At 39.7% G+C, this 25,169-nt stretch overlaps 2 long non-coding RNA genes and 1 pseudogene across 2 annotated transcripts; 1 reads left to right on the top strand and 2 right to left on the bottom strand.

The window, feature by feature from the left end:
• The window catches only part of LOC132611199 (polyol transporter 5-like), an 83,767-nt pseudogene that overhangs the window by 4,871 nt on the left and 53,727 nt on the right, over nucleotides 1-25,169 (top strand).
• LOC132634654 (uncharacterized) lies at nucleotides 11,095-13,786 on the bottom strand. The gene is made up of 3 exons (XR_009580306.1): nucleotides 13,519-13,786; nucleotides 12,717-12,767; nucleotides 11,095-11,493 (listed from the first exon to the last, which is right to left on the bottom strand). It is a non-coding gene; the product is annotated as an uncharacterized LOC132634654 (long non-coding RNA).
• Nucleotides 16,523-19,241, bottom strand: LOC132634643 (uncharacterized). Its single transcript, XR_009580305.1, has 3 exons — nucleotides 18,899-19,241; nucleotides 18,097-18,147; nucleotides 16,523-16,873 (listed from the first exon to the last, which is right to left on the bottom strand). It is a non-coding gene; the product is annotated as an uncharacterized LOC132634643 (long non-coding RNA).

Here is a 25,169-nt window from a genome sequence, read left to right as displayed (position 1 = left end):
TGACCTTATGTCACTCCGAGAGCCCTATGTGTTCATCTTATTTATGCATTTGCATTCACGTATACATATGCACATTGACCTATGACCAGAAGGCATATATTATATGTATATGGGGTATTGGGAAAAGGGATAGGTGTTATATACGTATTACCACCTGATCAGTTGGTGCACAGTGATGATGATGATATATGGATCGGGTCTTACGTTCCTCAGCACTATTATTTGATATATGGATCGAGTTGTACGTTCCTCGGCACTACCATATGGGATATGGATCGAGTTGTACGTTCCACAACACTAACAGTTATATTATGACCTATGCATATCATGCGCCCTCAGAGGCACTTTCATGTTATACAGAATTATACAGATGTTTCGAGATGTTCAGCCAGATGCATTCAGATACTGAGATTTGCTTTCATGTTTCAGATGTCTTTCATGATCCTATATATTTGTTGTTCTTATGCCATACATACTCGGTACATTATCCGTACTGACTCCCCTATCTCTCGGGGGGGCTGCGTTCATGACATGTGATGGGGCCTTATCCCATTAAAGGTCTGTAGACAGATGTATCTAGATGACATGTGATGGGGCTGTTATACCCCGTATGTTCATACGTCAAATTATTCGCAAGCAAGTCGACTCAAGTTAAAGGCGGAGTCATTTTCGGACACGAAATAGAAACCTTTAAATTTCAATTTTAAATTAGAATATAAATTAATCATAAATTTTATTTAGTGTAAAAATATTATTGGAGGTTAGGAGTTAATTAATTGTGATTAGATTATTAAGTGGGAATTAGTAATTAATTAAAGTTTATTACAAAAGTGGGCCCCACCCGAAATTAAAAAAAAAAAAAAAAAACACAACTAGATGACACATTAGGGGGCACGTGTAGGGACCAAGGAACAAGTATATATGTGAACAAGATGATTCACAAATCATCAAGGCAACATTTCATTTGAATTAGCACAAAAAAAAAAAAAAAGAGCAAGAACATTGCCATTGGTGCCAACCTCTCGGCCAGCCATGGCTGTTGGGAAAAAATATTTGGTTCCTTGTTTTGATTAATTTTCAAGTGTAGTACAAATTCAAGGAGGTGATAGCAACATTGGATTTTAAGTTGGAGAAGAAGAAATTGCGAAATTGGAGCAATTAAGAGTAGAAATTCCTCCGAGAAAATTTAGGTAAGATTTTCTTGTTTTATGATGTAATTGTGTTAATAGTATTGTAATGGAATTATTAGAATTGGATTGGACGAAATTGGAATTAAGAAAATGCATGAAATCGATGTTATAGGAAATTGTGGGTTGAAATGGATTAAGAGAAGTTGTTGGGTTGTTAGAATTATTATGGGCTGAATTGTGAGAATTTTATGTGTATATCGTTGTTGTTGGTATTTTTGTGTTGACAGAAGGGCAATTAGAAATTCGGGTTAGGCGGATATATAGGGGAAATGCTGCCTGATTTTCGTTAAGCCCTTAACTAATAGAAAACCCTAAACGAGGTTGTGTAAGCTAAAGGATAAGTCCTACAACAATGGGTTATAGATTTGTGAACTAGAAAGTATACCTACTAACGATAACGTTACTCTTATATTAAATAGGCTAAAAGAGCGACGAGGCGAACAGATTTACGAATAGTCGCTAACAGGTATGTGAAGCTGTCCCTTATTTCTTTTGGCATGTCTTAGATTTAAGTGATGAATGATATGAACTTTGGGGTAATTCCATTCATAAGCTTTGAGTGATATTTATGATTCTTATTCACTTCTTGATGTTACAATTCTCAAGTGATTGAGCCTCCCTCTTCAGTTTTCTGTACGTTGGTTAATAGTCGATATATATTCGTTCCTATTCTTAGGAACTCTATGATAACTAGCGACTGGACTTCTAAGGTGTTTCATACTATAGTTACATATGACTATGATCCTTAAGGCTTTGTGATATACTTATGATGACATTCAAGGGATGTTTGATATGTTCCGAGTGACATTCGAAAGGTATTTGATACCACTATTGTCCTGATTTTCAAATGGTAATTCGTGTTGATTATTCTATTGAGTCTTTGAAAATGTTTTTAAATTGCATATAGTTTCTCACTACTCTGCTCGTGCATGCCTCAATATGTCTTTCACTAAGTCCCGGGCCAGGATATGTATTCGTGCACAGTTTCACTGCATTGTTCACCGAGTCCCTCACTAGAGGGCCGGGTACAGTATATATATATATATATATATATATATATATATATATATATATATATATATATATATATATTATGGTGTTATGCTGTGTTATGGTGTTATGCTGTGTTACGGAGTTATGCTGTGTTATGGAGTTATGCTGTGTTTTGGAGTATTCTGTGTTATGGCGCCAAAGACGGGGTGGCGACCATGTTCACCGAGTCCCATAATGGGATGGATATGATATATGATATTGACATGCATGATTTATGTTTCAAAGGCAAGCATTTTGGTATTCTGGTTATTGTACTCGTTTTCTGTACTCCTTATTTCAGTTATGATCCTGTTTACTGTATTTCATGCTTTACATGCTCAGTACATATTCCGTACTGACCCCCTTTCTTCGGGGGGCTGCGTTTCATGCCCGCAGGTGCAGATACTCGCTTTGGTGATCCACCAGCTTAGGACTCCCTTTCTGCTGTCTTGGAGAGCTCCGTTGTTCCGGAGTCTAGACTTTTGGTTTGAATCTTATGATATATATATATGCTATCCAGGGGTACGACGAGGCCCTGTCCCGTCATATTTCGCTATTCGCACTCTTAGAGTTCTGTAGACATATGTGTGGGTTGTGTATGGGTTCTGTTTAGCTGTGTCTATACGATGTGCTGTGGTATGATGTTCGTCTCTAGTAGCAGCCTTGTCGGCTTGCATACGATATTGATATGTGATGGCAGCCTTGTCGGCTTGCGTATTATTTCATGATATGATTAGTTGTGACTCCTCAGGAGACCGTTGATCTGGAAGTGTATATATATATATATATATATATATATATATATATATATATATATATATGATAATGTTACGAACTTTGGAGTTCCTTTATAAGTTTCCGTATTTTCGTAGTTTCAGTTTGATGTTATATGTAACAGGTTGGTATACGGGTGCCCAGTTCGGGCACCAGTCACGGCCTACGGGGTTGGGTCGTGACAAAAGTGGTATCAGAGCAGTTCGTCCTCGGAGTGTCTACAGACCGTGTCTAGTAGAATCTTGTTTATCGGCGTGTTGTGCACCACATCCATAAACAGGAAGCTACGTGACATTTAGGATATTACCTTTCTTTCATATCTAAGATCGTGCGATAGAGCCCAGCCGTAGGAAATGAAATTCCTTATACTAACTTTTGATTTCAGTTGAAGAACGACATCGACAGAAGAAAGCGACCGATGATATTGGCAGTTACAAGGTACACAGGTAAGTTACGGTGCGAAAGAGGCATGTTGGATAAGGTAAGAATATTGAAACATGAGTGAAACGTTAAGTTGGAGGATGAAAGAGGAGGTGGATAGGAAAGTATAGCAGAACAGATCGTCAAAGGATTAGGTACGTCTCGAGGTGCGATATGTGAGGTAAGTTCCGACACCTTTATACCTTTTACTCGAAGTTGGGAGCCCTGTGTGGCTGTGATACGATATGATATATGCGTATATATGTTGGCCCTGTAAGGCATTGTTGGTATTTCCTGCGTGCAGATTCTGGGATAGTAAGAAGTACAGAGGAAACTCTGCCCAAATTTTCCCAGGAATAGGAAAAGAAGAGAATGATATATAGGTTCATAATATGCTTTGAAAGTTGATACCGATAGGGTAAAATTATTATGATGGACTAAAGCTTTAAGAGATACCCTCCATGACATTCGTAAGGGGCATCATTCTTACTTGGGAAATTTTATTTCGAAAAAGCATATATGAGCAGCAAAGTTTGGAATTCATTTGGACGGACCAGAATACTGTCCACCCGCATTTTTGCCTTAGAAGAAGCTTATGTTGAAGGGCAAAAACGTTCGGTATTTAAGTTTCACTTCTATTGAAAAGTACAAAGCATACAGCAGGTAGTTTGTGAACTAGATAATTCGTTCACGACTCAAGAATAAACCTGGAGGTAAACCATGTGAACCAGCACTAGAAGTCCTGTGGTGCTTGTCGGATTCTAGTTTTCTTCTGCTGGTGGTTAGAGAATGCTTCCTAGTAACATTTTATTAGTTCTCAATCAACTAGTTGGAGATGGAATTTGTGGAAGGAAAACTTAAACTTGTGGGCTGTCTATGATCATGTATTTCATATGTTGTAGATGGAATGCTAAGATGATTCGGAAGGGCTTGTGATACTAAAGGATGATATAGAAAAAGGTGGCAACTCTTAACCAAACATTTATTTGAGGTACCGAGTGAACTGACAAGTAGGGATAAATTACGACGAGTTTACAGTTAAAAGGAGTAGTAGTATGATTGAGACAAAAGTACGGAGGAGGAAGAGTTATGACAAATTATGAAGGTATTGATAAGACAACATATGAGATATTAAATGTAAGATTGATCAGAAAGGGAGAAAGGTTAAGTACGCCTAGTCCACAGAATGTAACTAAAACATAGTAAGAATTGTGAATAAGGTTAAGAAGCGCTACGTTATAGGATGGATTACGAACAGGATGCAATGTGAATACCATAAGGATTGCTATAGAAATGAGTAAAGCCTAGCAAGGAAGTAGCTAAAGAATACAATGTGATTAGTGTGAAATGGAAAAGCAAATGTAGAACGAATAAGAAAGACTTACAAAGTTCTATAGGGAAAGTTCAGAATAAAAGTCAAGTGGTAACGACAATGAAAGCGAGCACAAGAAGAGAAGGAGTTGATAGAAATAGGAAGATAAGGGAAAGCGAGTGGGGTTACAGTGTAGCGATGCGTTATGACATGTATAGCTTGGGAAATGAGTAAAATAAGCGACAAAATTATGAAAGACCAACCTAAAGAAAGGTGAGCAACGAGACAGAAGGAGTGCCAGAAATGACTGGGATGATAAGAACAAATAGAGATGAACGGAATATGTTTCGAAAATGAGACAGGGTTATGTAGAAGTAGTGTTTTCCGAAGGATACAGGGGTAGCATGAGATTCCTTGTGCACAGAATAAAAGATGGACATAGACTGGAGAAATGAAAGGAATACTAAAGGAAGCACTCAAGATAGACGTAATTAATTAAGTATGAGTATAAGACAAAAGGGAAACATATAGCTACGAACTTAAGGTGTAGGATGACCAGATGGTGATAAGACAAGACCACTATTAAGACGAATTTGATATGATTTTGAGTAAGTTAGAAATTAGCGTTGGGTATACAACAAGGGTGAAAGAGCATGAGGCATAAAGGAATGCTACGTGTATGTTACTTCACCTCGAAAATGGTGAAATCCTTAAAAGACAAGGATTGCGGATTTGCGAAACAACGGATGTATTGTGAATTTATTAAAAGAAACAGATGATATCCGTTGGGATAAAGATAGTGTTATGAGAAAGCTTGAGACACTTATCATTAGAATATAAGTGCTACCGAATGGAGAATTTGAAACGACGATAAGCACTACCTAATTACTAATTGGAATGAAGGGAATGTGGCTTCGGACAAATTGCTACATTAATTACATTACTCGAGTACCAACCATCAGATAAGATTTTGTACTAGATATCGAGAGTTCTCATCGCCTCGTGATTGTGTTAAGGTTTCGTACATGGGTAATCTAAGTTATAGATGGTATAAAGGAAGACATTGATATGGCACAGTATACCAAATGTATGGAAGAAGGATCATAGGAATTTGAAAATTGGAAATGGAGGCATAGAGCGGGATATAAATAGATAATAAAATAAATACACCCAAACAGGAGGGAAGCGGATGAGAGAAATGCAGGTGTAAGATGAAATCAACTAACACTGTAACACATTTAATGTGAAAACTTAAACTTTAAGTGAGATCCCTTGCTGAAACAGATTAGCGAGATTTGAAGGCCAACAATAAACGGATAGAAGCCAAGATGGTATTTGAGACAGTGCAGAGAATTATTGGTAAAGATCTTGCATAATATGACATCAGAAGGTGTATGCTCATAAAAAGGAAGAATACGATAAGAGAATGGTAACAAGTAACTTAAAGGATATTATAAAGGGTAGCAAAGCTATACTGGATTAGAAGTTAAGATGTTGACAACGGGGTTATGGGCTAATGATATTGTGACACATAATTAGCAAAGGAGAAAGGATGGAGAATCTCTCCTATAGTAGGATATGAGAAAACCAAATGGTGAATAGAGGAAAGGGAAAGAGTATGGCGAAATAGACAGCAAGTGAGTTTTAGTACAATAAAATATGTAGAGCAGAATAAACCAGGAGAAGGAAAGACTATGACTAAGATTGGATGCACTTTGAACGAATTGTACAAGAATAGATATGCAACATACGAATACTGTACTAAGAACAAGGCCAAGTGAGTACTTGATAAGAAGAGTAAGAATTCAGTAACAACAATGTGGTTGCGATATTTCGGATACATCAAAGAAAGGTAGAAGATGGTTTGAGGCAAAACTACGGAGATATAATTAGTACTGAGAGAAAAAGCCATAGTTGAGCCTTGATATCAATTGGAAGATATAAGAGAAGAATATAGGGTCTGCATAAAGACTAGCGAGGCAATGCTAAGGTATTTTCCGGGCTGACTTGAGCACCTACACATACTTGTGTAGAGATTGCACTAGGATGCGTGGTAGGAGAAGGGGGCAATAGCAGAGTTTGAGTCAAAAATAGAGAAACGACACGAGGTAATATGCCTAAAGCATCACCAGTTAGAGTAAAGGAAATTATGAAATGATTTAACCGGGACAATCGGAACAAGCGGGTTACTAGTTACTGGGTGACAATGAAGTTATAATATGAGGGAACCCTAGCGCTAATTGATAGCCAACCCTAAAAGATCGAGATGAAGAAGTAAAAGCAAGTGATAGTTAAAGACCTTTAAAAGAAAGTCAGAAAGCGACACATGATGCTGAGGATTCCAGAATACGGACTGTCACAGCGGAGTAAAGCAAGGATATTGGAGTACAAAAATGTTACCTTCTGAGAAATTTCATTTTAGTCGTAGAACCTGCAAGGGTTCACAGGTTACCAGAGTCATGCAATACTCCAGGGATATTAAAATCTAATGAACCGACAAGGACGTCTACGCGTTATAAAAATCTTATTTAAAGATTGAGAGGTAAGATGAAGGAAACGGTATCTTAAGAGAGTAACTATAGGAAAAGAAAGAGTCGAGTCATGACTACATGCACCATGAGTACAAGTCTGAATCAATCGACGATAGTACAACTGAGAAGAATACAGATAAGAGAGACAGTAACACTTCAGCCGAACAGCCCGAAATACAGCTGATAACCAACTATGAAGTAAAGAAAAGAGCAAAGACAACGACGTGGAATAACTACCTCGAAAAGCAACAAAAAGAGAGAGTATTGGGAATTCAGAATCAGTTCAACATTCGAGGACGAATGTTATAAAGGGGGGAAGGATGTTATATCCCATATGTTCATACGTCAAATTATTCGCAAGCAAGTCGACTCAAGTTAAAGGCAGAGTCATTTTCGGACACGAAATAGAAACCTTTAAATTTCAATTTTAAATTAGAATATAAATTAATCATAAATTTTATTTAGTGTAAAAATATTATTGGAGGATAGGAGTTAATTAATTGTGATTAGATTATTAAGTGGGAATTAGTAATTAATTAAGTGGGCCCCACCCGAAATTAAAAAAAAAACACAACTAGATGACACATTAGGGAGCACTTGTAGGGACCAAGGAACAAGTATATATGTGAACAAGATGATTCACAAATCATCAAGGCAACATTTCATTTGAATTAGCACAAACAAGAAAAAAGGAGCAAGAACATTGCCATGGCTGCCAACCTCTCGGCCAGCCATGGCTGTTGGGAAAAAATATTTGGTCCCTTGTTTTGATTAATTTTCAAGTGTAGTACAAATTCAAGGAGGTGATAGCAACATTGGATTTTAAGTTGGAGAAGAAGAAATTGTGAAATTGGAGCAATTAAGAGTAGAAATTCCTCCGAGAAAATTTAGGTAAGATTTTCTTGTTTTATGATATAATTGTGTTAATAGTATTGTAATGGAATTATTAGAATTGGATTGGACGAAATTGGAATTAAGAAAATGCATGAAATTGATGTTATAGGAAATTGTGGGTTGAAATGGATTAAGAGAAGTTGTTGGGTTGTTAGAATTGTTATGGGATGAATTGTGAGAATTGTATGTGTATATCGTTGTTGTTGCTATTTCTGTGTTGACAGTTGGGCAATTAGAAATTCGGGTTAGGCGGATATATAGGGGAAATGTTGTCCGATTTTCATTAAGCCCTTAACTAATAGAAAACCCTAAACGAGGTTGTGTAAACTAAAGGATAAGTCCTACAACAATGGGCTATAGATTTGTGAACTAGAAAGTATACCTACTAACGATAACGTTACTCTTATATTAAATAGGCTAAAAGAGCGACGAGGCGAACGGATTTACGAATAGTCGCTAACAGGTATGTGAAGCTGTCCCTTCTTTCTTTTGGCATGTCTTAGATTTAAGTGATGAATGATATGAACTTTGGGGTAATTCCATTCATAAGCTTCGAGTGATATTTATGATTCTTATTCACTTCTTGATGTTACAATTCTCAAGTGATTGAGCCTCCCTCTTCAGTTTTCTGTACGTTGGTTAATAGTCGATATATATCCGTTCCTATTCTTAGGAACTCTATGATAACTAGCGACTGGACTTCTATAAGGTGTTTCATACTATAGTGACATATGACTATGATCCTTAAGGCTTTGTGATATACTTATGATGACATTCAAGGGATGTTTGATATGTTCCGAGTGACATTCGAAAGGTATTTGATACCACTATTGTCCTGATTTTCAAATGGTAATTCGTGTTTGTTATTCTATTGAGTCTTTGAAAATGTTTTTAAATTGCATATAGATTCTCACTACTCTGCTCGTGCATGCCTCAATATGTCTTTCACTAAGTCCCGGGCTAGGATATGTATTCGTGCACAGTTTCACTGCATTGTTCACCGAGTCCCTCACTAGAGGGCCGGGTACGGTATATATATATATTATGGTGTTATGTTGTGTTATGGTGTTATGCTGTGTTATGGAGTTATGTTGTGTTACGGAGTTATGCTGTGTTATGGAGTTATGCTGTGTTTTGGAGTATTCTGTGTTATGGCGCCAAAGACGGGGTGGCGACCATGTTCACCGAGTCCCATAATGGGCCGAATATGATATATGATATTGACATGCATGATTTATGTTTCAAAGGCAAGCATTTTGGTATTCTGGTTATTGTACTCGTTTTCTGTACTCCTTATTTCAGTTATGATCCTGTTTACTGTATTTCATGCTTTACATTCTCAGTACATATTCCGCACTGACCCCCTTTTATCGGGGGGCTGCGTTTCATGCCCGCAGGTGCAGATACTCGCTTTGGTGATCCGCCAACTTAGGACTCCCTTTCTGCTGTCTTGGAGAGATCCGTTGTTCCGGAGTCTAGACTTTTGGTTTGAATCTTATGATATATATATATGTATGTGCTATCCAGGGGTACGATGGGGCCCTGTCCCGTCATATTTCGCTATTCGCACTCTTAGAGGTCTGTAGACATATTTGTGGGTTATGTATGGGTTCTGTTCAGCTGTGTCTATACGATGTGCTGTGGTATGATGTTCGTCTCTAGTAGCAGCCTTGTCGGCTTGCATACGATATTGATATGTGATGGCAGCCTTGTCGGCTTGCGTATTATTTCATGATATGATTAGTTGTGACTCCTCAGGAGACCGTCGATATGGAAGTATATATATATGATGATGTTACGAACTTTGGAGTTCCTTTATAAGTTTCCGTATTGTTGTAGTTTCAGTTTGATGTTATATGTAACAGGTTGGTATACGGGTGCCCAGTTCGGGCACCAGTCACGGCCTACGGGGTTGGGTCGTGACAGGGGCTTTGTCGACTCCTATTCTTTTGTATACAACATATGTAGCAGCCTAGTCGGCTTGCATTGTTCTTTTAGCACATACACACAAACACACACACACATACACACAGATATATATATGTATATATATATATATATATATATATATATATATATATATATATATATATATATATATATATATATATATATATATATATATATATATATATATATATATATATATATATATATGTCACGACATGACTAGGGGTCCATGACGGGTACCCGGAGCTGGCTACCAAGCACCACTCATAATGCTAATCATCATACTCAACCTGAACACATATACTCTCCAAGGCAATACATAAATATAAATAAGCCCTCTCGGCTATAAAAATGATGTACAAGAATATACACTAATGTATCCGTGAGACTATTACTGCCCACGAGTACGTATCTACGAGCCTCTTCTAGAGTGCTGAGACATAAGGACGGGACAGGACCCCGTCATGCCCAAACATATATACAAAAAATAATACATCAAAAAGGCACCTCCGGAATAGTGGAGTGCTCCTGTAAGTCTGTTGAGTAGCTCTTAGGGATCTGGGCCACCTCCCTGTCTACCTGTGGGCATGAACACAGCGTTCAAAAAGAAAGGACGTCAGTACGAACATCGTACTAAGTATGTAAGGCATGAACAATAATAACCTGTCGAAGAGATAAGGAAACAACCTGTAACTGAATGTCACTTAAGACGGAGTAATGCATGCTATCTTACATCATAAACAACATCATATCAAGTATGTATATATAAGCTGCCCGACCATATAGGTACGGTGTGATCATCATTAGCCCGCGTCCAAGCCTCCCGCGTCTGGGGTAACCATCTCATGCCGCCCACTAGTGGTGCCTACCCATACCATCTAGACATGGTGTATATACTGCCCGCCTTAGCGGTGTCTGCTCGGCCATATAGGCACGGTGTAATCTCATTTTCATACACTTATTGTCACGACCCAACCCCGTGGGCCGCGACTGGCACCCTAGCTGGGTACCCGTACATACCTACCTGACCGAATTTCGTATCGTACAGATTTTTTTTTTTTTCAAACGGATATTACAGAAGTAGGCCGATACAGATACGGCACGCGCGCAAACATATATATATACCTGAACATGCAGACATTTACAGATAAGCCGATAAGGCTAACATACAGACGAAACCCGTAACCCACACATCTATCTACAGGCCTCTACAGACATACAAAATCATATGACGGGACAGGGCCCCGCCGTACCCAGAACTTCCATACATACAGAACATACGGAAAACAAAAGATATATACCAAAGTACATGCTCCGAATCAAAAGGAGCTCTTCAAGATAGCAGAACCTGTGCCCTAGACTGGCGGCGTGTCACCGAGTGCGCCTGTACCTGCGGGCATGTAACGCAGCCCCCGAAGAACCGGGGGTCAGTACAAAAATGTACCGAGTATGTAAAGCAGAAATATATCAAACATAATCATGATCTGGACCGGAAGCGCATAAATATACTAGACTGGCTCATAAGCCGGACAGACAGAGTCATAGTCCCGACAGACGGACATAATCATGGTCCAGACAGACAGAATCAGAATCCATATGGACATACAAAATCAGAATCCATACGGACATACAGAATCAGAATCCATACGGACATACAGACATAGTCGTAGTTCAGACAGACAGACAGAAGTATACCTGATAGAATTATGCATGCAGAGTAGTGCAGAATCATACTGAATCATACAGAGGCATGTGTTTATATACATACTGATGGCACATGCATACAGACATACAGATCCCGGCCCTGTCTGGGGGCGCGGTAAACAGAACCCGGCCCTCTTAGTACGGGACGCGGTGGACAACAGAATCAGATCAGATCATATGCCATCCTGGCCGCCATCCCCATACACAGATCATAGTATCATACAGACATACAGATCCCGGCCCGTACGCCGAGGGACGCGGTGAACAATGCAGAGAAATATGCACGATAACAGAACCTGGCCCGGGACGCAGTGAAGGAATGCATTGAGACAGCCACGAACAGATCCATGGGAAACCACATACATACAGACTCAATCAGACTAAAGGGTGCCAAACGGCGAGCCAAAATCAGAGTATACGGATAGTATGCATAGTACGCGCCTATATCCTACTTGGGAAGGCACGACAGATTATTATCAGAATCGGATTCTCAGATGTTCAGAAGTTATTTTATAAGAATTTCATAAAAATAGTTGTATCATAATCAAAATAATAGTTCAGATGGTTTCTGAGAAAATCGGACAAAATGGAAGTATTTAAAGTATTACAGAAGATATCGGGCCTTGCGGGCCCGCCTCGGACCAACTCGAGGCAACATATGTAAATTATCGCTAATAGACCTTATGAGGTCATCCATAATCGTTTGGAAGTGTTCCGACTCCGTTTAGGGGAGTTTTGTACAAAAAATCACTTTAAAGGCAATTTGTAAGAAAATAGCTTCAATTGAATTGAAGGAATTGGAGCGGTTTTCCGTCTCGAATTCCGGGGAACGGAGTCGTACTTAAGGCTCGCGGCCGAGCCTATCACATCCAGAACATGCCTAGGAACAAAGGAAAATGCTTCACATACCTCGATAGCGCCTTACGCTCGCTTGGCGTCGATCCCAATCTCGTCCAAAATCTAGAAATGGTCAAGTTTACCATTTGTTAGTTTCAAACTTTTCAATAATCCAACTTAACACATGTTTGCCTACCGAAATTTCGGCAGCATTTCCTCTGTATATAAGACATCCCCGAGACTTAGCTCGGCTCAATTCACTACACAACAACCCAGAACAACAGCAAAAACAACAACAGACATTAAAACACACACTATGGCATCACTAGCCATCGTTTCGGCATAACGACACATCTTTCGTTTCAAACTTACATTTCCGAACCAAACTTGTTATTTTGATATTCATCACCCACCAAATTCATTACAACATACATCGGAAGCATCCATACCATTTTCACCCAATATTCATAAGGTATGCGAACATTCAAACTTTCCATTAAGCCACTACTTTCCAATTTTTCCTAACCTTCAACATACAAGTTCATTATACATTTCCATCTTCCAAATTCATCCACAATAATCATAATTTTCCTCTTGATACTTTCATTTCCATTTTTACATAAACCATAACAAAGTTGTATGTTTTCCTACAACAACTTAATAACCATTAAGTTCCTTCACTCTCCTCACATAATCCATGATTAAAACAACCAAAATATTAATTCAAATCAGTCCATCAATTTCAATTAAAACAGCCCCTCACCCATAAATTTCAACAAAACAACAAACGAGTTTATAATGCTGTTTTCTCCGTTCTAATTCGTTAAAACTCTAAATAAACACTTTAATAACATAAAAGGAATTTTATAAATACCTTATCAGAAGATCCACCACGAAAATTTCATCCCCCAAGACTAATATTTATCTCAAATTGAAGGCAACGCAACGTACAACGTTTTTCTCTTCATGAGCTTCGGGATTCGGAGCTCGGATTTTGATCAAAATGATCTTCTTAGCCTTGAAGTTTTCTCTCTCTCTCTCTAATGGAATTTTTTGGATCTTTTCTGATCTGAAATGTGGAGGAGGAGGCTGAAAACTCCCTTAAATAATAAGGAAATGGGCCTGACCCGGATTGGAATCGGGTTGGGCCCATTTCACTGCCCAGCTTGACCTTTCCGCCTTAAAATGTCCATATCTCCTTGTACCGACGTCGCCTGGGAGCCCACGACCTACCGTTGGAAAGCTATTTCAATTATCTACAACTTTTATCTCTGGGCATTTTCCCAAATGCTAAACTTATAATGCCGTTTTTGCCCCTCCAAGTCAGGTCATCCGAAAACGTTTTCTTAAAAATATTCGTTTGGAGGGCTTCCACTTTGATTTGGCTCCAGGGCCCTTCACGGGTTGTGTTTAACTTTACATATACGATTCATATAACTTTTCACATGTCCCAAAAAAAATATTGATGTGTGGGCCCCACCTCAGCTTACAAATAATTCGACGTTCGAAAATGCAGGATATAACATTCTCCCCCCCTTTAGAACATTCGTCCTCGAATGTTCGATTGACCTTAGCGGGCCTCGTGACACTTCGGGGAGGTTCCTTCCTTTCTTTCAAAATTCCTTTCAACGTTACGATTGCTATCAGCATCTTTCACCTCTTGTCACACTTCTCGGTTCCTTACAACGTTATCATAATTTCACGTTACATCAAACAGGTTCATAACTAGAGCCAGACGCACAAAAGCATATCGGACAGATTCATAGTCGAAGCCAGATGTACGGAAGTATGTCGGACAAACATGAGATCGGAGTCAGACGTACAAAGAGGTATCAGCCAGATTCGAAATCAGAATCAGACGTACAAAAATGTATCAAACAGAGTCGTAATCAGAATCAGACATACAGAGATGTATCAGACAGACGCGTGATCAAAATCAGACATACAGAGATGTATCAGACAGATTCATATCCAGAATCAGACACACAGAGGCGTGTCAGACAGATTCGTAATCAGAGTCAATCGTATAGGGGTGTGTCAAACATAAACGTATTCAGAATCAGATGTACAAAGATTTATCAGACGGGAACATAATCGAGTTCAGAAGTACAGAGGCGTAATAGGCAGAGCCTTATCAGAATCGGGGGTGCAGAAGTATAACAGATAGGATCTGAATTAGAATCAGATCACTCCTATTAAGGCTCCAGTGTTTTATGAAAATTTCCCTTATTTGTAAACTTGTTCGCCAAGTTATCATACAAATCGTCTTACGTGTCGCTTATCGACCTTTTCAAAGATTCCGCTTATTCACACTTCTTATCTTTCATCTTTCCTACTATCCATACTCATTTTCTTTTTCAGACATCGTCATACCAGACCGAGTTATAATGGAATAGGGGTTTTTCTATCCTTTGATGACATTCGAATCCCCGTCTCCGCGTCGTTTCATGTATTCGGTTTAGTAAAACCTTTCGTCTATCACAACATTAGTTGTCGGGACTCGGCTCTTGATCCATATGGGCACCAAACGAAAATTATACACACACACATACACACATACAGATATATTTACTAGTATCTTACTGGCGAACGTCTCTGATTGTTATTCAAATCCGCTCAATTTCCCGAGCGGTGTTGCACCTTTTCTTTTTGCCCATTTAGTCCGCCTCGTTCTGCGCGACTCCTGTAAGGGCACTAATTACTCCACACATTCTCTTTTCCTTTAGATTACCCCAAATTTTCATTTATATCTATCATACTTACACTTGTGCAAAATTTTGCATTACTTCCCAGGGGGGTCACCCATCCCAGAATTGCTCTGGCTTGAGCACGCTTAACCCCGAAACTTTCATGCATTTTGACGCGTTAGGGCTGATATAATTTCGTCAATTGCCCTGCAGGACCTTTGTCACATAATTTTAGGGCAGTTCGGGGTCTTAGCAAATTTTCGGAAATTTTTTGTAGCGGGTCACACCCCCGGCTAAGTTGCACAATTACCATATTGCTGGATCTCCGATATTCACTTTCATACACATATACATACAATTACAGACAGGCCACAGATTTAAGTCTTCGTCCCACGAATTCCGTCTCCAAATAGTCGGTGAAATCTGATAAAATATCACCATAAGGTGCTCTCCAACCACCGACAGAAGAAAACTAAATTCCGACAAGTATCGCGGAACCTGTTTGTACTTACTTTATATATATTTACTTCCATATCTCTGGAAAAAAATTTGGGCAGAGGTTTCTCTGTATTTCTTACTATCCGAAACCTGTACACAAGAAATACCAACCATGCCTCACAGGGCCAACACATATACGCATATATATATATACATCATATCATGTCGTCTCGTAGCCACACGGGGCTAACAATTACAGATAAAATTATAAAGATGTCGAGGCTTATCTCACATGCCCAACTCGAACAACATCGGAGGCTCCTTCCTGTTCACTTTTCTGTTCAATCTTCAGCTTTATATTTCTACCACACATCAAACAACTTCTCCGACACACAGCTTTCATATTATTGCTTACCTGAGTACTGTGCGGCCTCCAATATCATCAGCCATTGCCTTCTGTCGATGTCGTCCTTTGGCTGAAATTAAAAGTTAGTCGAAAGGAATTCATATCCTACAGCTGGCTCTATCGCATGATCTAAGATTCAAAGAAGGGTAACATCCTAGATGCCCTGTAGCTTCCTGTTTATAGATGTGGTGCACAACACATCGATAAACAAGACTCTACTAGACACGGCCTGTAGACATTCCGAGGACTAACCGCTCTGATACCACTTCTGTCACGACCCAACCCCGTGGGCCGCGACTGGCACCCTAGCTGGGTACCCGTACATACCTACCTGACCGAATTTCGTATCGTACAGTTTTTTTTTTTTTCAAACGGATATTACAGAAGTAGGCCGATACAGATACGGCACGCGCGCAAACATATATATATACCTGAACATGCAGACATTTACAGATAAGCCGATAAGGCTAACATACAGACGAAACCCGTAACCCACACATCTATCTACAGGCCTCTACAGACATACAGAATCATATGACGGGACAGGGCCCCGCCGTACCCAGAACTTCCATACATACAGAACATACGAAAAACAAAAGATATATATACCAAAGTACATGCTCCGAATCAAAAGGAGCTCTTCAAGATAGCAGAACCTGTGCCCTAGACTGGCGGCGTGTCACCGAGTGCGCCTGTACCTGCGGGCATGTAACGCAGCCCCCGAAGAACCGGGGGTCAGTACAAAAATGTACCGAGTATGTAAAGCAGAAATATATCAAACATAATCATGATCTGGACCGGAAGCGCATAAATATACTAGACTGGCTCATAAGCCGGACAGACAGAGTCATAGTCCCGACAGACGGACATAATCATGGTCCAGACAGACAGAATCAGAATCCATATGGACATACAAAATCAGAATCCATACGGACATACAGAATCAGAATCCATACGGACATACAGACATAGTCGTAGTTCAGACAGACAGACAGAAGTATACCTGATAGAATTATGCATGCAGAGTAGTGCAGAATCATACTGAATCATACAGAGGCATGTGTTTATATACATACTGATGGCACATGCATACAGACATACAGATCCCGGCCCTGTCTGGGGGCGCGGTAAACAGAACCCGGCCCTCTTAGTACGGGACGCGGTGGACAACAGAATCAGATCAGATCATATGCCATCCTGGCCGCCATCCCCATACACAGATCATAGTATCATACAGACATACAGATCCCGGCCCGTACGCCGAGGGACGCGGTGAACAATGCAGAGAAATATGCACGATAACAGAACCTGGCCCGGGACGCAGTGAAGGAATGCATTGAGACAGCCACGAACAGATCCATGGGAAACCACATACATACAGACTCAATCAGACTAAAGGGTGCCAAACGGCGAGCCAAAATCAGAGTATACGGATAGTATGCATAGTACGCGCCTATATCCTACTTGGGAAGGCACGACAGATTATTATCAGAATCGGATTCTCAGATGTTCAGAAGTTATTTTATAAGAATTTCATAAAAATAGTTGTATCATAATCAAAATAATAGTTCAGATGGTTTCTGAGAAAATCGGACAAAATGGAAGTATTTAAAGTATTACAGAAGATATCGGGCCTTGCGGGCCCGCCTCGGACCAACTCGAGGCAACATATGTAAATTATCGCTAATAGACCTTATGAGGTCATCCATAATCGTTTGGAAGTGTTCCGACTCCGTTTAGGGGAGTTTTGTACAAAAAATCACTTTAAAGGCAATTTGTAAGAAAATAGCTTCAATTGAATTGAAGGAATTGGAGCGGTTTTCCGTCTCGAATTCCGGGGAACGGAGTCGTACTTAAGGCTCGCGGCCGAGCCTATCACATCCAGAACATGCCTAGGAACAAAGGAAAATGCTTCACATACCTCGATAGCGCCTTACGCTCGCTTGGCGTCGATCCCAATCTCGTCCAAAATCTAGAAATGGTCAAGTTTACCATTTGTTAGTTTCAAACTTTTCAATAATCCAACTTAACACATGTTTGCCTACCGAAATTTCGGCAGCATTTCCTCTGTATATAAGACATCCCCGAGACTTAGCTCGGCTCAATTCACTACACAACAACCCAGAACAACAGCAAAAACAACAACAGACATTAAAACACACACTATGGCATCACTAGCCATCGTTTCGGCATAACGACACATCTTTCGTTTCAAACTTACATTTCCGAACCAAACTTGTTATTTTGATATTCATCACCCACCAAATTCATTACAACATACATCGGAAGCATCCATACCATTTTCACCCAATATTCATAAGGTATGCGAACATTCAAACTTTCCATTAAGCCACTACTTTCCAATTTTTCCTAACCTTCAACATACAAGTTCATTATACATTTCCATCTTCCAAATTCATCCACAATAATCATAATTTTCCTCTTGATACTTTCATTTCCATTTTTACATAAACCATAACAAAGTTGTATGTTTTCCTACAACAACTTAATAACCATTAAGTTCCTTCACTCTCCTCACATAATCCATGATTAAAACAACCAAAATATTAATTCAAATCAGTACATCAATTTCAATTAAAACAGCCCCTCACCCATAAATTTCAACAAAACAACAAACGAGTTTATAATGCTGTTTTCTCCGTTCTAATTCGTTAAAACTCTAAATAAACACTTTAATAACATAAAAGGAATTTTATAAATACCTTATCAGAAGATCCACCACGAAAATTTCATCCCCCAAGACTAATATTTATCTCAAATTGAAGGCAACGCAACGTACAACGTTTTTCTCTTCATGAGCTTCGGGATTCGGAGCTCGGATTTTGATCAAAATGATCTTCTTAGCCTTGAAGTTTTCTCTCTCTCTCTCTAATGGAATTTTTTGGATCTTTTCTGATCTGAAATGTGGAGGAGGAGGCTGAAAACTCCCTTAAATAATAAGGAAATGGGCCTGACCCGGATTGGAATCGGGTTGGGCCCATTTCACTGCCCAGCTTGACCTTTCCGCCTTAAAATGTCCATATCTCCTTGTACCGACGTCGCCTGGGAGCCCACGACCTACCGTTGGAAAGCTATTTCAATTATCTACAACTTTTATCTCTGGGAATTTTCCCAAATTCTAAACTTATAAGGCCGTTTTTGCCCCTCCAAGTCAGGTCATCCGAAAACGTTTTCTTAAAAATATTCGTTTGGAGGGCTTCCACTTTGATTTGGCTCCAGGGCCCTTCACGGGTTGTGTTTAACTTTACATATACGATTCATATAACTTTTCACATGTCCCAAAAAAAATATTGATGTGTGGGCCCCACCTCAGCTTACAAATAATTCGACGTTCGAAAATGCAGGATATAACACTTATCATATGACATGCATTAGAAATCAATTAAAAGGTACACTCTATCGGGGTGACGTAAGGTCGAGGACCCCCGGTTCCATTATGGAGTAGTCATAATCATCATGCCTCACCTTGAAGGAACTAACATTATAAGGCGAGTCTAGCAACAATGAATCACATAAGGATCATTAGCTTCGTAGGGATGTCTTATCATGAGCTTTAGAATCTCTAGACTTAGACTCATCATCATCATTATCATATTCGTAACGTATCTCTTATCTTTATCTTATGAGAAGCTCTTGATATTCATAGACTCATAGTTTTCGAAATGTAAGAAGGTAATGGAAAGATAAAGAAAGTCATGTTATAGGAATCATGCCTTAGAAAAAGAAGGGACTAGCCTTACATACCTTTACGTCGCTCTAACTTTATCAATTTAAGCGCTTTCCTTCAATGTTCACGATTCTACATTCAAGAGAATTCGTACTAGAATTAGATAATCGGAAACATACTTAAGTTTAAGCTAAAGCTAATGAAAATTGGACAACATCTCCTTTGTTTCTATAACTTTCTCCATATCATATAACAATTCCCAACATCAATAACAACATTCATAACATCATAATCAATAACTTTGTCAAGTTCGACATTATCCAATTCCCACAATTTCCTCTCAAGGTCATCCATAATCATGGCCATAATACAACACCACATTCATCCTCATTTAATGCTTCCCCAATATTCTTAATATCATTTATAACAAGATTATACTCATAACATCTCAAGAATTATGATTCATGCCAACTACTATTTAAGAATACCATTGTTTCATAATTAAGCTCCATGTTCTACCTTCTCTCATAATCGAAGCCTTTCAACCATTCAATATTCTAAATAACATGAAATGATCATGAAACTCACCTTTGATTGTGTGGGAATGGGTTTTGGATAGAAATTCTTCACTTGAAGAAAACCCTAGTTCCTCTTCCAATGAAATTCTTGACTTCTAGCAACCCCAAAGAGCTTCTTGTCACTTGATTTCCTTGGATTAATGATATTGATCTTTGATTTCCCCTGAGTTTTTGTAAATGAGGTGTGTGGAATATTCGAGAGAGTTGGAGAGAAGTGGAGAAGTGTAAAGAATGAAAAATTAGAAGTGGGATCATATTTTTGTTCTTGGAAAATACTCAGCCCGTCGGGTGTTATACGGACCCTTATACGGTCCATATAATATTATACGGTTCGTATAAGTGACCGTATTTCACCATCAGGGATTTTTCTTTCCTGCTGGGGGTTATACGGACCCTTATACGGACGGTATAAAGTTATATGGACCGTATAGGTGGTCGTATAACTCCAATTTTTCGAAGTTCATCTTGTCATTTCGTTTGATCTTCAATCCTTATGGAACCTTCTTAGCACTTTTTTAGCACTTCATTAACAATATAAGGAGCGTTATAACTCTTCCTCAAGACATTATTAAATCCACAGTAGCTTGGTACTTTGCAAACCCTTTCAAAACACGACTCACACTTTACATTCTTCAACGAACTTTCTTCTCTTGCTTCAAATGTCTTTGGAATATTAATTAGAATTGTTTAGTACTACTTCTTACTTGTAGGAACATCATATACTTCTTACCCTGCTTTAATCTATCTACCACCTGACGTCATGAAATTTTCCAAGGTGTAACACTCTTCCCCCCTTTAAAAACATTCGTCCTCGAAGGTTAAGTTCTCGGGAATCCTACAGAAATTTCGCCAGAGTTTCCCCTATAATATGGTGATACTATCTTGTCACAATAGCCCACAATAACATCGCCTCATAGGGCTATAACACAATAGCAAGAAAATATGGCCACACACTACCAAAAGCATAAAAAGGAAAGCATTTCATACCTCATAATACCGATGTCTCATCTTGAATCTCTTCCGGGGGTGGAAACAAGTGTGGGTACTTGGAATTCATGTTTTCTTCCGCTTCCCAAGTCATTTCCTCTCGGTTATTGTTTCTCCACAGGACTTTGACCAAAGCCACCTCTTTGTTCTGAGCTTCCGCACTTGCCTATCTAGTATGGCAATGGGCACCTCTTCGTAGGCCAACTTCTCAGTAATCTGGACATTATCTATCATCACGATTCTAGTTGGATCTCCAACACATTTGCAGAGCATTGACACATGAAAAACTGGATGGACTGATTCAGGTTCTGGAGGCAAGTCCAGTTCGTAAGCTACTTGGCCTACCTTGCGGACAATCTTATAAGGTCCAATGTATCGAGGACTTAATTTTCCCGTCTTTCCAAATCTCATCACACCTTTCATCGGTGATACCTTCAGGAATACCCAATCATCAATTTGGAATTCTAAGTCTCGCTGACGGTTGTCCGCATAAGATTTCTGCCGACTTTGGGCTGTGAGAAATCGATCTCGGATAACCTTGACCTTTTCCACCGCTTGTTGAATCAACTCCGGACCTATTAGCTGTACCTCTCCTACTTCAAACCACCCAATTGGGGATCTACACTTCCTTCCATACAGAGCTTCATACGGGGCCATCCGAATACTGGAGTGATAACTGTTGTTATATGCAAACTCAATAAGAGGTAAGTGGTCATCCCAACTACCACCGAAATCTAGCACACATGGCCGTAACATATCTTCTAAGGTCTGAATAGTGCGCTCAGCTTGTCCATCAGTTTGTGGATGAAACGTTGTGCTAAGCCTTACCTGAGTGCCCAAACCTTCTTGGAAAGACTTCAAGAATTTAGCTGTAAATTGTGCCCCTCTATCTGTGATAATGGATACCAGGACACCATGGAGTCGCACTATCTCCTTAACATACAACCTTGCATAATCTCCTACTGAATATGTGGTTTTGACTGGAAGAAAATGAGCTGATTTTGTTAGTCTGTCAACAATTACCCATATGGATTCATACTTGTGCCGAGAACAAGGCAAGCCTATAATGAAATTCATGTTGATCACTTCCCATTTCCAGGCTGGAATTTCCATGGCTGGTAACAATCCTCCTGGATTTTGATGCTCAATTTTCACTTGTTGGCAATTTGGACATTGAGCTACAAATTCTGCTATGTCTTTCTTCATTCCATCCTACCAATACATTAGCTTAAGATCGTGATACATCTTTGTCGCTCCTAGGTGAATGGAATACCGAGAGTAATGAGCTTCTTCTAGAATACGACAACGTACCCCTGCAACATTTGGAACACATAGCCTATCTCGGTATCTAAGAACTCCATCTGTAGAAACTTCAAATGGCGACTTCTCTTTCTGAGGAAATGTATCTCTGTAGTTACTCAACTGTGGGTCTTCATATTGGCGCTCTCTCACCTCCATATCTAAGGACGAAACAATTGGGTTGCGAACACTAATTCTTGCATTGCCTGAATCAATTAGATGAACTCTGAGACTAGCTAGCTGGTAAAGCTCACGGATTAATTCTTTATTCTCCAGAGGAACCTCACATAGACTACCCATTGATTTACTACTAAGTGCATCAGCTACTACATTCGCCTTTCCAGGGTGGTATAAAATACTCACATCATAGTCCTTCAGCAGTTCTAACCATCGCCTCTGCCGTAGATTCAACTCTTTCTGTTTGAAAAGCTATTGAAGACTCTTGTGATCTATATAAATATCAACATGTACACCGTACAAGTAATGTCTCCATATTTTCAGTGCATGAATAACCGCGGCCAATTCAAGATCATGGGTCGGATAGTTCTTTTCATGTTTTGGCAACTGCTGGGAAGCATAGGCAATGACTTTACCGTGCTGCATCAACACACAACCTAACCCGACGCCAGAGGCATCACAATATACAACATAACTATCTGGTCTTTCTGGAAGTGTCAGAACTGGGGCTGAAGTTAATCTATCTTTCAATTCCTGGAAACTGTGTTCACAAGCATCAGTCCACTGATATTTTGATGATTTCTGAGTTAGCTTCGTTAATGGCGTTGAAATAGAAGAGAATCCTTCCACAAATCTCCTATAATAGCCTGCTAAACCTAAGAAGCTACGGACCTCTGTCGGTGTGGTAGGCCTTGGGGAAGTCTTCACAGCCTCAATTTCCTGATATCAACTTGAATGTCGTCAGCTGAAATGATATGGCCCAGAAAAGTTACAAAATTTATCCAGAATTCACATTTTGAAAACTTAGCATACAACTCGCGAGTCCGAAGAATCCCAAGGACAATGCGCAAATGGTCTGCATGTTCTGCTTCTGTTCGAGAGTATACTAGAATATCATCAATGAACACGATCACAAACAGATCTAAGAGAGGCCTGAATACATTATTCATCAGATTCATAAACACCGCTGGAGCATTAGTCAACCTAGATGACATTACCCGAAATTCATAGTGGCCATATCTCGTTCTGAAACCTGTTTTGGGAATATCTTGTTCTCTAACTCTCTTTTGAGAATACCCCGATCTTAGATTAATTTTGGAAAACCATTTGGCACCCTGCAATTGGTCAAACAAATCATCGATTCTTGGTAGCAAATATTTATTCTTTATCGTCACCTTATTCAGCTGCCTATAGTCAATGCACATCTGTAGGGAACCATCTTTCTTTCTCACAAATAGGACAGGTGCTCTCCACGGTAACGAACTGGGCCTAATGAATCCTTTCTCAAGCAAATCTTTCAATTGCGCTTTCAGCTCTTTCAATTCTGCAGGAGCCATTCAGTAAGGAGGAATAGATATAGGCTTGGTGTCCGGAAACACATCAATGGCAAAATCAATCTCTCTTTCCGGAGGAAGGCTTGGAAGTTCATCTGGAAATACATCCGAAAATTCATTTACTACCGGGACGGATTGAAAAGTTGGTGGCTTTGCTTCGGTGTCATGAACTCGGACTAGATGATAAATATAACCTTTGGCTATCATCTTCCTTGCCTTAAGGTAGGAAATAAACCGACCTCTGGGAGACACGGTATTACCTTTCCATTCAAGCACGGGTTCTCCCGGGAATTGGAACCGAACTATTTTGGTTCTACAATCAACATTAGCGTAACAAGAAGCCAACCAATCCATGTCCATAATCACATCAAAATCTAACATTTCTAGTTCAATCAACTCAGCTATAGTGTGACGATCACATACCACAATCACACAATTTTTATACACTTGCCTCGCCATTATCAGATCACCAACCGGAGTAGATACCTCGAAAGGTTTAATTGGCTCAGGTTTCACCCCAATACGGCCAGCAATATAGGGAGTAATATAAGACAACGTAGAACCGGATCAATCAATGCATAAACGTCATGAGAAAATATGGATACAATACCTGTAACCACATCCGGGGAGGACTCAAGATCCTGTCGTCCAACTAAAGCATAAATACGGGGCTGGGTGCCACCTGAACTGGATGCTCCCCCTCTGCCCCTACCACGGCCTGCTGGAATCTAGGGAATCTGCCCTATCGGGCGCACAGACGAGGAAGAACCAGCTGCTGAGCCTATGGGCTGAACCCCAACTCTACCATTCATTGATGGACAATCTCGCATCATATGCCCAACCTGACCACAGGCATATCAAGCATCTGAACCCCGGTGACACTGTCCGGAATGTAGTCTACCGCACTAGCTACATCACGGTACTAGTGATC

Source organism: Lycium barbarum, chromosome 1, assembly GCF_019175385.1.
Source record: "Lycium barbarum isolate Lr01 chromosome 1, ASM1917538v2, whole genome shotgun sequence".
In the NCBI taxonomy this organism is placed as follows: domain Eukaryota; kingdom Viridiplantae; phylum Streptophyta; class Magnoliopsida; order Solanales; family Solanaceae; genus Lycium; species Lycium barbarum.
Note: the sequence above shows the minus strand (reverse complement) of the source record. Positions and strands in the feature narration are given on the sequence as shown.